Source organism: Dermochelys coriacea, chromosome 6, assembly GCF_009764565.3.
Source record: "Dermochelys coriacea isolate rDerCor1 chromosome 6, rDerCor1.pri.v4, whole genome shotgun sequence".
In the NCBI taxonomy this organism is placed as follows: domain Eukaryota; kingdom Metazoa; phylum Chordata; order Testudines; family Dermochelyidae; genus Dermochelys; species Dermochelys coriacea.
Genome location: NC_050073.1, coordinates 129,861,302 through 129,877,140, shown reverse-complemented (window position 1 = coordinate 129,877,140; position 15,839 = coordinate 129,861,302).

The window sequence follows — 15,839 nt, the reverse complement described above, 5'->3', positions numbered from 1 at the left end:
GACGAATTGCATCCGAGAGTGCTGAGGGAATTGGCGGCTGTGATTGCAGAGCAATTGGCCATTATCTTTGAAAACTCGTGGCGAACGGGGGAAGTCCCGGATGACTGGAAAAAGGCTAATGTAGTGCCCATCTTTAAAAAAGGGAAGAAGGAGGATCCTGGGAACTACAGGCCGGTCAGCCTCACCTCAGTCCCTGGAAAAATCATGGAGCAGGTCCTCAAAGAATCAATCCTGAAGCACTTAGAGGAGAGGAAAGTGATCAGGAACAGTCAGCATGGATTCACCAAGGGAAGGTCATGCCTGACTAATCTAATCGCCTTTTATGATGAGATTACTGGTTCTGTGGATGAAGGGAAAGCAGTGGATGTATTGTTTCTTGACTTTAGCAAAGCTTTTGACACGGTCTCCCACAGCATTCTTGTCAGCAAGTTAAGGAAGTATGGGCTGGATGAATGCACTATAAGGTGGGTAGAAAGCTGGCTAGATTGTCGGGCTCAACGGGTAGTGATCAATGGCTCCATGTCTAGTTGGCAGCCGGTGTCAAGTGGAGTGCCCCAGGGGTCGGTCCTGGGGCCCGTTTTGTTCAATATCTTCATAAATGATCTGGAGGATGGTGTGGATTGCACTCTCAGCAAATTTGCGGATGATACTAAACTGGGAGGAGTGGTAGATACGCTGGAGGGGAGGGATAGGATACAGAAGGACCTAGACAAATTGGAGGATTGGGCCAAAAGAAATCTAATGAGGTTCAATAAGGATAAATGCAGGGTCCTGCACTTAGGATGGAAGAATCCAATGCACCGCTACAGACTAGGGACCGAATGGCTCGGCAGCAGTTCTGCGGAAAAGGACCTAGGGGTGACAGTGGACGAGAAGCTGGATATGAGTCAGCAGTGTGCCCTTGTTGCCAAGAAGGCCAATGGCATTTTGGGTTGTATAAGTAGGGGCATAGCGAGCAGATCGAGGGACGTGATCGTTCCCCTCTATTCGACACTGGTGAGGCCTCATCTGGAGTACTGTGTCCAGTTTTGGGCCCCACACTACAGGAAGGATGTGGATAAATTGGAAAGAGTACAACGAAGGGCAACGAAAATGATTAGGGGTCTAGAGCACATGACTTATGAGGAGAGGCTGAGGGAGCTGGGATTGTTTAGTCTGGAGAAGAGAAGAATGAGGGGGGATTTGATAGCTGCTTTCAACTACCTGAAAGGGGGTTTCAAAGAGGATGGCTCTAGACTGTTCTCAATGGTAGCAGATGACAGAACGAGGAGTAATGGTCTCAAGTTGCAATGGGGGAGGTTTAGATTGGATATTAGGAAAAACTTTTTCACTAAGAGGGTGGTGAAACACTGGAATGCGTTACCTAGGGAGGTGGTAGAATCTCCTTCCTTAGAGGTTTTTAAGGTCAGGCTTGACAAAGCCCTAGCTGGGATGATTTAACTGGGACTTGGTCCTGCTTTGAGCAGGGGGTTGGACTAGATGACCTTCTGGGGTCCCTTCCAACCCTGATATTCTATGATTCTATGATTCTTGGGCCTCTATGAAAAATTTTTTGATGCTACCTCACCTCTTCAAGAGAGAATCCCTGGCACTGCAATGAGCTGGAGATATTTACTTTCATTCAGCAATATTGCCCCATCCAGTAGCACTACTGCAGTAAGGCTGCTAGTGTTCCTTGTATGAACTCTGTCTTTCAGCACATGTAGCCTTATTTAGAATGGGATATTTAATCTATTTACTGTGGAGTGGACTGAAAGGGATCTGTCTTCAAATCAGCTACAGTGATGAGTTGTCATGTGCTCCTCGAGGTTCTCATGCCATTGAGAAATAATCAGCTGTGTTCTCTGATGAGTAATGTAATAAACACTATTAGCAAAACAAACAAAATCCCAAGCACTGTAATATCTCAGAGAAGATAGATCCAGGACAGAATGTCCGGCACTTGCATTACTCACATCATCCCTTGCAGGGAACCCCACAGAAGGTGAGGTGATCTGTGTGCGGTCATCAGGTCAGCACATCCCAATTATTCCACTGTCCACAGGTTCTGGATCATCTTTTATAAGGGGCTAAGCAGCAGTTCTCAAACTGTGGGTCGGGACCCCAAAGTGATGGGGCTCGGGTTTCAGTCCCCTTTTCTGCGTAGTAATTTTCATTGTCAGAACGGGGTCATGGTGCATGAAGTTTGAGAACCCCTGGGCTAAGTTAACACTCACCATACCTGAGACACATATATTGAGGGTTTCGGCTTCCTTTCCTTATGTGCTTCTACACCTCAATAATACTGGGGTCTCTTCAGTAGGTCACTTAGCCATTGATGTTATATTCATTAGCATTTACATCAATTAGTTGCCATAGTGGTTCTGTTATTACTACATGTACATTTCAGTTACGCTCAACAGCCTTTAATCTTTCCCTAAAATTCCAAAAGTGTATCTTGCAGTTCCATACTTCACCTTTTCCCAGCACATAACACTTTTGTTTAATACCATACTCACCCTGTGACTGAAGGTCTTCTAACCAGTTAGTTCCTCGTTCCAAGCTTCTCATGTCAAGCTAGGCCATGATGATGCTACGCTAATTGTCATGCTGGCCTGAGGCCTCTACATCCTTTTATCACAGACGTATAATATGTAATTGTTCTTATACGTATTGCTGGCTACGCAGTATAACAGGTGTGTGATTTTCAGTTCTTTCACCTCACCCAATTTCACTGAACATTTGCTTTATTTCTGTATCCACCTAGATTTGTACACATCCTTCCTGTATAACATTCCTTTGTGTTACCCCAGAATGTGACCGTATTGCAGTCAGGCAGCCTGTGTGTTCACTGCCAGCTAAAACCCAGACATCATAGAGCTAGAAATAGAGAGGTAAGGCCGGGCAACTGCATGTCTGCAGTTCTGCTATCGGAATGGGAAGCTGGGGCAGGGAGGTACGGTTCCATGAAAATAGAAGGAATCTTTGGACAGCCTTGGTTTTAGGTACTTCTGACATGTACATTTTATTGTTTTTATGACTAGAAATGTTTTGCTGATAAGGAGATAATGAATTGTTGTTGGCTGTTGCTAGAGAAATTGATACCCTATTAGAGGCTATTATGAGTTCTATGCTTTGTTTGGAGAAAATTTTTAAAAAGTTTCATTAGAAAGTGTGCTTTAGAGCAGTCCGAGGGAGTTTTCCTGGGGCAAGGATTTGAAACCTAAGTTCCCTAGCAGCTAGACAGAAGATGCCCGCCCCACCCCACTCCAGAAGCCTGGCTGCTGAGTCATCAAAACCATCTTAACTTCGGTAAATATAAAAGTTTAAGATGCTCTGAACCTACTGTTATAGTGTGTGTGTGTGTGTATGTGTGTGTGTGTGTGAGTGTGCATGCACACACATGCGTAAGATCTAATAAAAAGCAGTTTTAGGTAAAAGCCCTCTGCTTTGTACCAGTCATATATCAGACGGAGGAACTGTATCCTCACTGTTTTATTCCGGACACCACCTGGAGAAAAACAGTAAAGTTCCCGCTGCTTTGGATCCTGAAACCCCTGGGTAACATTCCCTGCCATGTTTTGCTTTGAACCTAAGATGTCCCCATGAAAGTCAACGGAACTGCTGAGTTGTCACCAAGCATCACATCCCAACCATGCAGAATTCCAGCGTGTACCTGATGTTACCAATCACACTGGCACGAGCAAGACTCAATGTTGTTCCAAAGGTTTAGGGACATTGATGTTTGTGAGGTGCCTTTGGCACAGCTCTGTCCACCCCAGCCAACGACTGGATTTGACAGGAAAGTCACTGGCCCTCACTGGAGACAGAACCATAGAGACTTCAGGAGAGGAGAGTGGCTTAAGAGGTGCTCCTTGGCACCAGTTCACATGCCTAGAGGCTCTGCTGTTCCTGAACCCTCTCCTGCTGGCTAGCACCCCAACGCAGAAATGCACCAGCTCACAAAGAAGACACAATTTTGCTGCTCTGAGTTAAAATGTGCCCAGGTCAGGGTGTGTGCTCTAGCCCTAAACTTTGTCAGCAATTCTCTTCATGCCAAATGAGCTTTTCCCGAAAAAACTTGGTGGTATGTAGTGTGAAAGATTACTGCTGCTGTTTGCAGGATCAGATGCATCAATACATTATAAAGCCAGAAGGGACCATTGAGAACATGAGAGCTGCCAGACTTGGTCAGACCAGTGGTCCATCTAGCCCAGTATCCTATCTTCCAACAGTGGCCAATGCCAAGTGCTTCAGAGGGTGTGAACAGAACAGGGCAATTACTGAGCTATTCATCCCCTGTCCTCCAGTCCTAGCATCTGGCAGTCAGCGGTTTAGTGAAACCCAGAGCATGTGGTTGCGTCTCTGACCATCTTGGCTAATAGCCATTGCTGGACCTATCCTCCATGAACTTATTTAATTCTTTTTTGAATCCAGTTATACTTTTGGTCTTCACAACATCCCCTGGCAAGGAGTTCCATGGGTTGACTGCATTGTATGAAGGAATACTTCCTTTTGTTTGTTTTAAACCTGCTACCTATTCTACGATTATGATTATCTACTCTGACCTGTGTGGCACTGGCAAGGGGATGTTGCCTAGTGATTCCTGCATCTACCCCATAACTCCTGGTAGAGCTAGAGAATATCTTTTACAACAACATCCAATCTTGATATCAAGACATCATGTGATGGAGAATCCATGTGTCCATGGGTAAGTTGATCCAATGCCTAATTACCCTATTGAAATAACTTAAACCTTATTTCCAGTCCTAGTTTGTGTTTGAATTTGTCCATGGCCTTGATTTGAAAAGCCTCCTGGAAGGCCATATGTTCTCTCTTGTTGGCACCGCCAGCTTTTGCCCAACACTGAGCTGTGAGGATGGAAGGTGTTTCACTTCCTGTGGAAATGTTAATTTTCTATATTTTAAAGAAAAAACTGATTCTATTTGCTGACCCACTGCCCGCGAGCTCCGCCTTCCCTCCCTCCAGGGCCCTTGTCGAACACTGAATTCTGCTGCCCCCAAGCTCTAAATGCAAAGGAACTGGCCGTGCTCTCCGATACAAGGAGTTCTGCGTTTAGCGGCTTCTGCAGGGGATCCCGGCTGCCTGGGAGTTGCCGCAGCCAGACAAGCTGGCACCGTTACGGGGCACGAGAGTGAGGCCAGTAGACCCACAGTCACACAAATCTGCCAGACCCGTTCTTGGCCAAGAGAGAGCTGTTCTGCAGTCCACGGAGTGTGGGGATGGAGACCAAGAGACACCCCTTGCACAGCCACGTAGCGAGGCTGGGGTTAGTCCTTCGTCTGCTCCTAGGGATAGTGTCTGGGCTTTGGTGCGCACGCAGACCTGGGCCAGGCTAGCGGAGGGTCTCTGAATCCTAGTGGACAAACAGTGGAATGGGAGCACCAAGGACTGGAGCAGCCATCACAGAGAGACTGTGGGTCCGTCTACACAGCAAAAAAAAAACCCAAACCCTGCGGCAGCAAGTCTCAGAGCCCGGGTTAACTGACGTGAGCCGGGAGCAAGGGACTAAACTCGGCCATGTCAATGTTCCCGCTTGGGCTGAAGTCCAGCTCTGAGACATGCCCCTTCGCCAGGCTCCCGAGCGATTGGGAACCTTTGCGCTGCTGTTTTTAGCCCTGTTGTGTGAGCCTGAGTCAGATGACCTGGACTCTGAGACTCATTGCCTTGCTTGGTGTCTTGGGGGCCGGGGGTTGTGCTCTGTAGATTCACCCTCAGTGTTGTAGCACTAGTGCCTCAGTTTCCCCACAAAAATCTTTGCCCTACTTCTGCTGTGTAAGTGACTTGCTGCAGGTACTAGGCCCTCTGAGATCTCTAATTCTGGGATCTCTAATTCCAGAATAAACAATACGTGCAGTCTCCAACTGGGCCAAGACCCTCCTTCCCGTGGGCTCTGTTTCCTCTGATCCATGCTCTCTTCCGCTCACCCTCTGGGCTCAGATTTCGACCTGCCTGGGCTCTTTTCCATCTCTCCCCTCAGCCCATCTGGGCTCCTTTGGGTGGCTCCCTGCTCTTTCCTGAGCTGCCACGCCTAGGACTTCCTCCTAGAGTCTCACCCAGCCCTCTGCCTCCCTTGTGCGTTGCACCAGCTTCTCCCAGACTTCTGCTCCCCTCTCTAGCCAGTTCCCCACTGCTGGGCTTCCCTCCTGTGTCCCAGAGTTCTGGGCCAGCCCCGGAGCCTCCCAGCTCCCCCCTGGGCTAGCATCACAGCTCCAGGCTTTGGCTCTCCAGCATCTCCCAGGCTAGACTGAGCACAGGTGCTTGTCCCCCATCAGAGCAGCCTGACCATTCTCCTCAGCTTTAAAAAATAAAACCAAGTCTTTCCTTCAGCCTCTCCCCCAGGTAAATTGTTCAGCCTCCAGAACATTTGTGAGCATGTGCAACCAGCACAGTACATCAGCTGGTTGCTCACATCCTTCCAGGAAGATAATTTACATTTTCAAGATCCAGTATTACTGACAGGTTTATAGCATTTTGAGCTTATACCATCCAAGCAATTGCTTTGCATGCTGACATCTAGACATTTGCATGCTGACATTTCTTTCCAGGCATCAGAAAAGAATGAAAGGAAACAAACTCTCTAGCATTTCTGTGTTGTGATCCGGTGGGTCTGGTGGTGGTTTCCCCCTAGGTGGTCCTAGAAATAAAATTGAAGCTGGAGTCAGGTGCTTTTTATTATCTCTTCCGCATTTTGGAACCCGAATCCCTCCCTGGGTGATGATGTGGACATTCCTGGTACAGAGAAAAGGCAGCTGCTGCTTCTAGCAATTTAACATCCACTAAGGCAAAAGTATTCTGCGGTTAATTATGGATTTAATAACAGGCAATAACCAACAATTCTATTGTCTTTATACTAGTTTATAAAGAGCAACTTCATTCATTCATTAGATGTTTCAGGTGGTGGCGATGGTCCATAACAAAAGACCGAAAGGCCCTCAGAATTAATGTGAATTACTGACCCACATGCTCTGTGAATCAACCAAAATGTGGACCAACATACACTCAAAGCCAAGAACATCAGCAATAAATAATCTTACGTGCCCTATCTATTGAATTAACAGAACAAACTGGTATCTTGGGCCTGACAAGTCGTCCATGCAGCTACGCCATTGGGACCAATAAATCAGTAGCTACGATATTACTTGCATGATAACAAGTACATAAATCAAGTAGCAATAAGAAACACACTATGAGATATATATGACTGAGCAAATGGCCTGTCTCACACCCGAGAAAGTGTCTCATGAGGCACAGAAGAGAAAGCCAAGGCTGTGTAAGGCACTGGACCAATTTATGTCATTCCATGAATATCTAATCACATGGGCAGTCCAGAAGCTGGTCCTTCATTCCAGTGCATGCAGGCTAAGGAGCTGGGGCTGACACTGATAGCACAATGCAAAGCAATGTTAGAACATCTCCAGAGCTGACATTTTTCAGCCTGAGGGACACTGTGTAATACACAAATGTGCAAGCTCCCACTAATGGTTGATGGTGAAAATTACCCCTTTGCAGAGGGTCCTCACAATGCACTGTCTTAACATGGGGTGAATGAGGCACTGAGGCTCATCTAATCTCTCTGCTTGGGGGTAGATTTCATAATGACAAGCACAATGCAAGGGGGAAAGAAACAGCCTGAACATTTGCCAGTTTGTTTGCAAGTCTCAAGGTGCTACTTTGGTGCTCAGTGAATTAGCAAGGGGGCTATTCAGGTCCCCAGAGAAAACCGATCACAAGCCAAGAACGAGATAAGTGTCAGTTAGAACAGCAACACATTTTTTCTTTAAGGACTGGAAACTCGCATTAAGCTTCCAGACCACGAAACTAAAGGCTCCCGTAAATCAATTTAATGTAATGGTAGGGATGAGTGCTGAAACGTGCATCTCCAGCTCAGTGCAGGAAGGACTGGCACAGTGTTCTCTAACATCTGTCTTGTCTAGTGCTACCTGGGGCTCCTCTCTAAACTCCTTTTCTCCTCTTTCATCCCCATCTCTAAAGGTCTGCATCAGGCTGCTCATGGCTCCCTCTGACCCACTCTGGGGCCATTCCTGCTGCTTGCTAGTTGTGGACATTTGTCTGAAGAGTTCTTGTTTGCCCAGATGTTTGGGAACCAGTTGTGCTGCACATGACACCCCATATTCCCAGGCCAGCTGGTATTCCGCACCTGCCCATCAGTAATTGCTTTTCTCCAGTGTGAAAAGTCTCAGCCATCCAGTCTGGGAGCAGAAATAACATCCTGGGATTCATGTGAGCTCCCATAAGAATGGCCAAAGGTCCATCCAGCCCAGTGTCCTGTCTTCTGACAGTGGCCAATGCCAGGGGCCACCGAGGGAATGAACAGACAGGTTATCATCAAGTGATCCATCCCCTGTCACCCAATCTCAGCTTCTGGCAAAGAGAGGCTAGGGACACCATCCCTGCCCATCCTGGCTAATAGCCATTCATGGACCCATCTTCCATGAATCTATCTAGCTCCCTTTTGAACCCCACTCATGCTCTGGGAGTAGTGAATGGTCAACACAAACAGTTTGCAAACATCCCCTCGGCTGATGGCCCAAATGCCCCAGTGCGTAGTTGTGGATCGCAGATATAGCTGTAGATGTCATATCAGCTTGTGGATGATTCACCAAAAGGGAGAGCTACATTCCAGTGGAACAATAGTCACAGCCAATAGTTCAACCAGCTCTGGCCCCAGGGCAGGACCGCCAGCATCCTGATTCAGGGTCAACAATTGTGCACGTGTTGAAATGCCATTGTGAGTTTTCTCCTGAATGAGGGCCTCTATTTTCAAGGGGCTGGTAGATTGACACTTGGCTGGAATGGCTACAGGATGGGTCTGCCAAGCTCAGGGCTTCATGTTCCATTCCCATTTTTAGGCCTGGCTTTTTCCTGGTGCTCTGTAAGTTGCTTCTGAGCCAGAAAATACCCCACATTTTCCATGTGCCAAGTTACTTCTCACTCATTTGCCTAAGCTCTAATTAATCGTTTGTCATATATTTTTCCTCATGTCAAAAACACAGTCCCTATTACTCTGTCCCTCACAGCCGTGTTAGCCTAATGGGATCCGTAAATAATGAATTTGCATAATGATCAGTATTCATAAAAACCAATTACACTTAGCGTAAGTGACCTTGTGACTTTAAATGAGCTAATAACCTTTGAAATACAGGCAAGATAATCTAGTGCTAAACCTCAACGGAGGTGGACTAGAAGGCAGCCCACCTTAAAGGTACAGGCCCTAGACTGCCGGCCATAATGGTTGCAGTTTTAAGAAGGTGTTAACTGGATGTGTGAGTTGAATGCACAAAGTAGTTTTCCTTAATTTATTAGCGGAGTACATAATCCAGAGCAATCAGAAGCAGACATATTTGTGGTAAGCTGAACTTCACCCAAAGATAATTTATAGAAAATGAAATGATGGTTTGGTAATGTAAATCCCATTCCTGGAGCTGTACACCCAGAGAGCCAAGGGAACCCACTGGGTGATACACAGAGTCTGTGGGAGGTACAGAAATGATCCTATGCGACCTTCCAGTCCTTTTCTTTCCTGCACTCACTTGCCTGGAGTTCAGCTGCTCCCAGGTCTGACTGTTTGGGAAGTTACAGCTGGATCCACAAAATAAGAGTTTTGTGGGCCTTGGCAGGTGCCAGGGTGGGGCTCACTCCTGTTTGGGCTGTTTATTGAAACACCCTCCATTTGCCCTCCCCCCACCTTCCGCTATGCTCTAATTCCTCTTGGGTCACACTTCTTTCCCATGTCAAACAAATCACAGTGTTGTCTTAAAATCATGGAAAGTAAAATCAAATCCTCCATTTCTTGCAGGAAAGACAGACCAGGCTGAAGACTTTGGGGAGGGTCATTATATCAGAAGGTGTCCACAGAATGTAGTGAGATACAAATTCTGAGTGGACAGGAACAAACAGTTGCATCTAGGGCTACAAATCCCAGAGATCAAAATGCAAATACTAGCCTCTGCATCAAGAAAATCAATTGAATGCACAATGCTGAGAGAGGGCAAGATTTAACAAAATGAATACTGCTTAAATACAGGTTTCAGAGTAGTAGCTGTGTTAGTCTGTATTCGCAAAAAGAAAAGGAGTACTTGTGGCACCTTAGAGACTAACAAATTTATTTGAGCGTAAGCTTTTGTGAGCTACAGCTCACTTCATCAGAAATAGTCACTAATAAAATACCCAATCACAGAGTCTCAGAAGCCATCCATAATGCAGGACAAAAAGGAAAAGAAGGCAAGAAGGCAAAGAATAATCCTTCCTGGCAAAATGGCAGATGCAAGAAGCTATTGGAGCCAAACAGAAATCCCACAAAATCTGGAAATATGACACTAGCAAAGCCAATAAATAGGAACAAATTTCTGCAGATTAAGAATGAAATTAGAAGAATCACATAGAGATAGAAGAACAAATAACTACAGGTGTACAAATAACAAGAGATGCAGTAAGTAAGCCTTTGTGAAATACCATGTTGGTCTGCTGGATCATCAGGGGTTAAAGGGAGCAGTGAAAGAAGAAAATGACATTACAGAGCAGCTAACACAAACACATATTCTGTCTCATTCCAGTCAGCCATTGTTCCAGAGGTTGCAGTGAAGCAAGTGTATCTATATTTTAAAAGGTTCTATGTGAGATAGGCACCTAAGTACCTTCGAGAATCTGGGCTGAAGGAGTCACAGGCAAAAGTATTGTTTTGGATCAAAAACTGCCTTGGAGACAGAAAGCAAAGAGCAGGTTTAAAGGGTAATTTTCATCATGGCAAAAGGTTAATAGCAGGAGCCTCAAGCTTCTGTACTAAATCCCATGTTTAATACATTTATTAATGATCTGGAAAAGGGGATGAACAGTGAGGCAACAGAACTGTGCAGATAACACAGTGTTATTTAGGTGAGTGAGGGCCAGAGAGGCCTGGGAGGAAATAGAGAGAGACCTAAACAAGCTGGATGAGTGAGCAACATGATGGCAAATGAGATTCAATGTCGAAAAATGCGAAATAATGTACCTTGAAGAGAAAAATGTAAACTGCTCAGACACCTTCCAGGGCTTTAAATTAACTATATAAACTCAGGAGAGGACCCTGAGTGTCACTGTTGACAGCTCAATAGATCCTCTGCTCAATGTGCAGCTGCAACAGGGGATAGATCACTCTGTGATTGTCTGCTCTGTTCATTCCCTCTGAAGCATCTGGCACCAGCCACTGTCGGAAGACATGATACCAGGCTAGATGGACCATGGTCTGACCCAGTGTGGCCGTTCTTATGTTCTTAACCTTGTAAATAATGCTATTTTTTTCTTAGTTAGCAAACCTTTAATTTGTTTAATACAGGATTGGCTACAAGCATTGTCTTTGATGAGAGATCTCAGGTAAAATTGACCTGGGGTAAATGACTGGTCCTTTGGGACTCGGAATAATCTTGGGTGTCAAAACATAATAGAAGTTGCTGTAATGTGCAAGCTCCTTATGTCGTTTAGGGCTAACCCAAGATCCCTTGCTTAGAAATCTTGTCCTCTCCAAATTCCAAGCAGCAAAGTGCTACAGATCTTTCTTGTCAGGGATTTTTATTCCCTTCCCTCAGAGATTCAAAATGAGATGGGACAGTCTGTGCACATCCCCTCCTCCTGGGTGTGGGGGGACCAACCAACAAAGCCTTTTGTCCATTGATGTTCCACAATGGCTAGATGGAGCATTGGTTTGACCCAGTGTGGCCATTCTGATATTCCGGTTTCCACTATTTACAAATGGAGAGAAAGGAGGGGAACACCAAAAACCTGGGGGGTGGGGGGATCAGGTTTTGAAATATGACCCCTGCCCCCCCAAAATAAGCCCAGTTTTTGTATCATTGAAAAATTCTATGAAATGTCTAAAGGAAACAACCTTTTCTTCTGTTCAGAGGATGGGTCCAAGGGGGTCACAGGAACTGGCGAAATCAATGGCAATCAAACCCAGTAGGCAGTGTCTCTTCCTTTCTCCGCATACCTAGTTGGGAATCTGTCCTGACAATGCTAGGCCATGGGCATTTCTTTCTGCAAAGGCATACAGCGTGGCCCCTTTACCTGTCAACATCTGAGGGCTACTGCTGGCAACTGCTGTCTTGTCTGATGTTCAGGCATTGAACCAGGGACTTCCAGGGACTTCCAGAGCCAAAAGCAGGAGTTGCTGCAGTTTGAACTAAGAAGCAGGCTCTATAGATGGGTCTGTAACAGGCTCCCCTCCACTGTGGGTCTGGCACAGAGCAGTGTGTGCAACACTCACCGACCAGCCAGGTACGTAAGGCCTGCCCACTCCACACACAGCTCCGGCTTCTTCGCTGTCGTGCTAGGGTAGAGCTTTATTGCTTTCCACCCTGGTCACAGTGGATGCTTCTTGTCTGTATTTTGATGGTGTTTATGGTGCAGCTGTTCGAGCTGCCTCAGCTGCTTGTTCTAGTGCTCTGCAGAGATCAATACATTCCTGTAGAGAAATTCTGCTCACGTAGCAGCTCCTGCTTGATGTCCTCCCTTAATATTCCTTCTACGGTCTGCTTCTAATGACCCTCTGCTGAGTGCTTGGCCTTGCCTTTCCTGAGAGCAGCTTCAGCTCTGAGGAGCTGCACTAACATCACTCCTGGCTGCTGCAGCCTGAAAATGGAAGATCGGCCCCCACTCACTGGCAAGGATGCTTCACGGAGTATGGTGCATGACACAGTTTGGGGCTAGTGGTTCATGGGCCTGCCAGGCCTGTTCCCTCCATGCTGCTGGAGCATGGCACATTGTAGCTACCACCTCTCTCTGCAGCATAGCAATAGAATGGCTTCATCCACCTTTTCCACTTCTCTGTTAGGCAAACTTAGTGACAGAGGATGTGGAAAAAGCTAATGTACTCAATGCTTTTTTTGCCTCTGTCTTCACGAACAAGGTCAGCTCCCAGACTGCTGCACTGGGCAGCACGGCATAGGGAGGAGGTGACCAGCCCTCTGTGGAGCAAGAAGTGGTTCGGGACTATATAGAAAAACTGGATGAGCAAAAATCCATGGGGCCGGATGCACTGCATCCAAGAGTGCTAAAGGAGTTGGCAGATGTGATTGCAGAGCCATTGGCCATTATCTTTGAAAACTCATGGCGATTGGGGGAGGTCCCAGACAACTGGAAAAAGGCTAATGTAGTGCCCATCTTTAAAAAAGGGAAGGAGGAGGATCCGGGGAACTACAGGCCAGTCAGCCTCACCTCAGTCCCTGGAAAAATCCTGGAGCAGGTCCTCAAGGAATCAATTCTGAAGCACTTAGGGGAGAGGAAAGTGATCAAGAACGGTCAGCATGGATTCACCAAGGGCAAGTCATGCCTGACTAATCTAATTGCCTTCTATTATGAGATAACTGGCTCTGTGGATGAGGGGAAAGCAGTGGACGTGTTGTTCCTTGACTTTAGCAAAGCTTTTGACACGGTCTCCCACAATATTCTTGCCAGCAAGTTAAAGAAGTATGGGCTGGATGAATGGACTATAAGGTGGATACAAAGTTGGCTAGATTGTCAGGCTCAACGTGTAGTGATCAATGGCTCCATGTCTAGTTGGCAGCCAGTATCAAGAGGAGTGCCCCAAGGGTCGGTCCTCAGGCCGGTTTTGTTCAATATCTTCATAAATGATCTGGAAATTGGTGTGGATTGCACCCTCAGAAAGTTTGCAGATGACACTAAACTGGGAGGAGAGGTAGATATGCTGGAGGGTAGGGATAGGATACAGAGGGCCCTAGACAAATGAGAGGATTGGGCCAAAAGAAATCTTTGATGAGGTTCACCAAGAACAAGTGCAGAGTCCTGCACTTAGGAAGGAAGAATCCCATTCACCGCTACAGACTCGAGACCGAATGGCTAGGCAGCAGTTCTGCAGAAAAGGACCTAGGGGTTACAGTGGACGAGAAGCTGGATATGAGTCAACAGTGTGTCCTTGTTGCCAAGAAGGCCAATGGCATTTTGGGCTGTATATGTAGGGGCATTGCCAGCAGATCGAGGGACATGATCGTTCCCCTCTATTCCACATTGGTGAGGCCTCATCTGGAGTACTGTGTCCAGTTTTGGGCCCCACACTACAAGAAGGATGTGGAAAAATTGGAAAGAGTCCAGCGGAGGGCAACAAAAATGATTAGGGGACTGGAACACATGACTTATGAGGAGAGGCTGAGGGAACTGGGATTGTTTAGTCTGCGGAAGAGAAGAATGAGGGGGGATTTGATAGCTGCTTTCAACTGCCTGAAAGGGGGTTCCAAAGAGGATGGATCTAGACTGTTCTCAGTGGTAGCAGATGACAGAACGAGGAGTAATGGTCTCAAGTTGCAGTGGGGGAGGTTTAGGTTGGATATTAGGAAAAGCTTTTTCACTAGGAGGGTGGTGAAACACTGGAATGGGTTACCTAGGGAGGTGGTGGAATCTCCTTCCTTAGAGGTTTTTAAGGTCAGGCTTGACAGAGCCCTGGCTGGGATGATTTAGTTGGGGTTGGTCCTGCTTTGAGCAGGGGGTTGGACTAGATGACCTCCTGAGGTCCCTTCCAACCCTGATATTCTATGATTCTATAAAATTTCTGTGAATTTGGAGGATTCATCTGTTTCCTTCAGCAAACCTGTCCTGGCATCACTTCTGAAACAACTCATCAGGAAGACATGCAAGCCTTCAGCTTCTTATCCACCTGCTTTAACCCTCTGTGCCCTGCGTCCCCTCTGTAGCTAACCATACTCCAGTATGTGTCATGATCGTGAACACAGCTTCTGCATCTGTAAAACAGCACTGCAAACTGGGGTTAAATGAGACGGGTGGGACACCAGCAGCCATGACATATCACACCCCCAAATTTCTTTCAGGGGGCCTGCACCCAGGGGTTAGGGTTAGAGAATATAACAAGTTAGCAAAGTGACAGTTTGCAAATGGCATGACATTGCCATGGATTTTATTGTTTTATTTCATGCCTCACAAATCTACAATCATAGGAGTGGGTGGGTGAGATTCTGTGGCCTGCGCTGTGCAGGAGGTCAGACTAGATGAGCAGAATGGTCCCTTCTGACCTTAGTATCTATGAATCTACTAGAATTCTTTGAGGGGGTCAACGAGCATGTGGACAAGGGGTATCCAGTGGATATACTGTACGTAGCTTTTCAGAAAGCCTTTGACAAGGTCCCTCTCCAAAGACTTTTAAGCAAAGTAAGTTATCATGGGATAAGAGGGAAGGTCCTCTTATGGACTGGTAACTGGTTAAAGGATAGGAAACATAGGGTGGAAATAAATGGTCAGTTTTCAGAATGGAGAGAGGTAAATAGTGGTGTCCCCCAGAGGTCTGTACTGGGCCCAGTCCTATTTAACATATTCATAAACGATCTGGAAAAAGGCTAAACAGTGAGGTGGCAGAATTTGCAGACGATACAAAACTACTCAAGATAGTGAAGTCCAAAGCAGACTGTGAAGAGTTTCAAAGGGACCTCCCAAAACTGGGTGACTGGGCAACAAAATGGCAGATGAAATTCAGTGTTAATAAATGCAAAGTAATGTACTTTGGAAAATATAATCTTAACCAATCATATAAAATGATGGGGTCTAAATTAGCTGTTACCACTCAGGAAAGAGATCTTGGAGTCATTGTGAATAGTTGTCTGAAAACACCCACTCAATCTGCAGCTGCAGTCAAAAAATCTAACAATGTGAGGAATCATTAAGAAAGGGATAGATAATAAGACAGAAAATATCATGTTGCCTCTATATAAGTCCTTGGTATGCCCACATCTTGAATACTGCGTGCAGATGTGGTCGCCCCATTTCAAAAAGATATATTGGATATGGAAAAGTTTCAGAAAAGAGCAACGTTAGGGGGC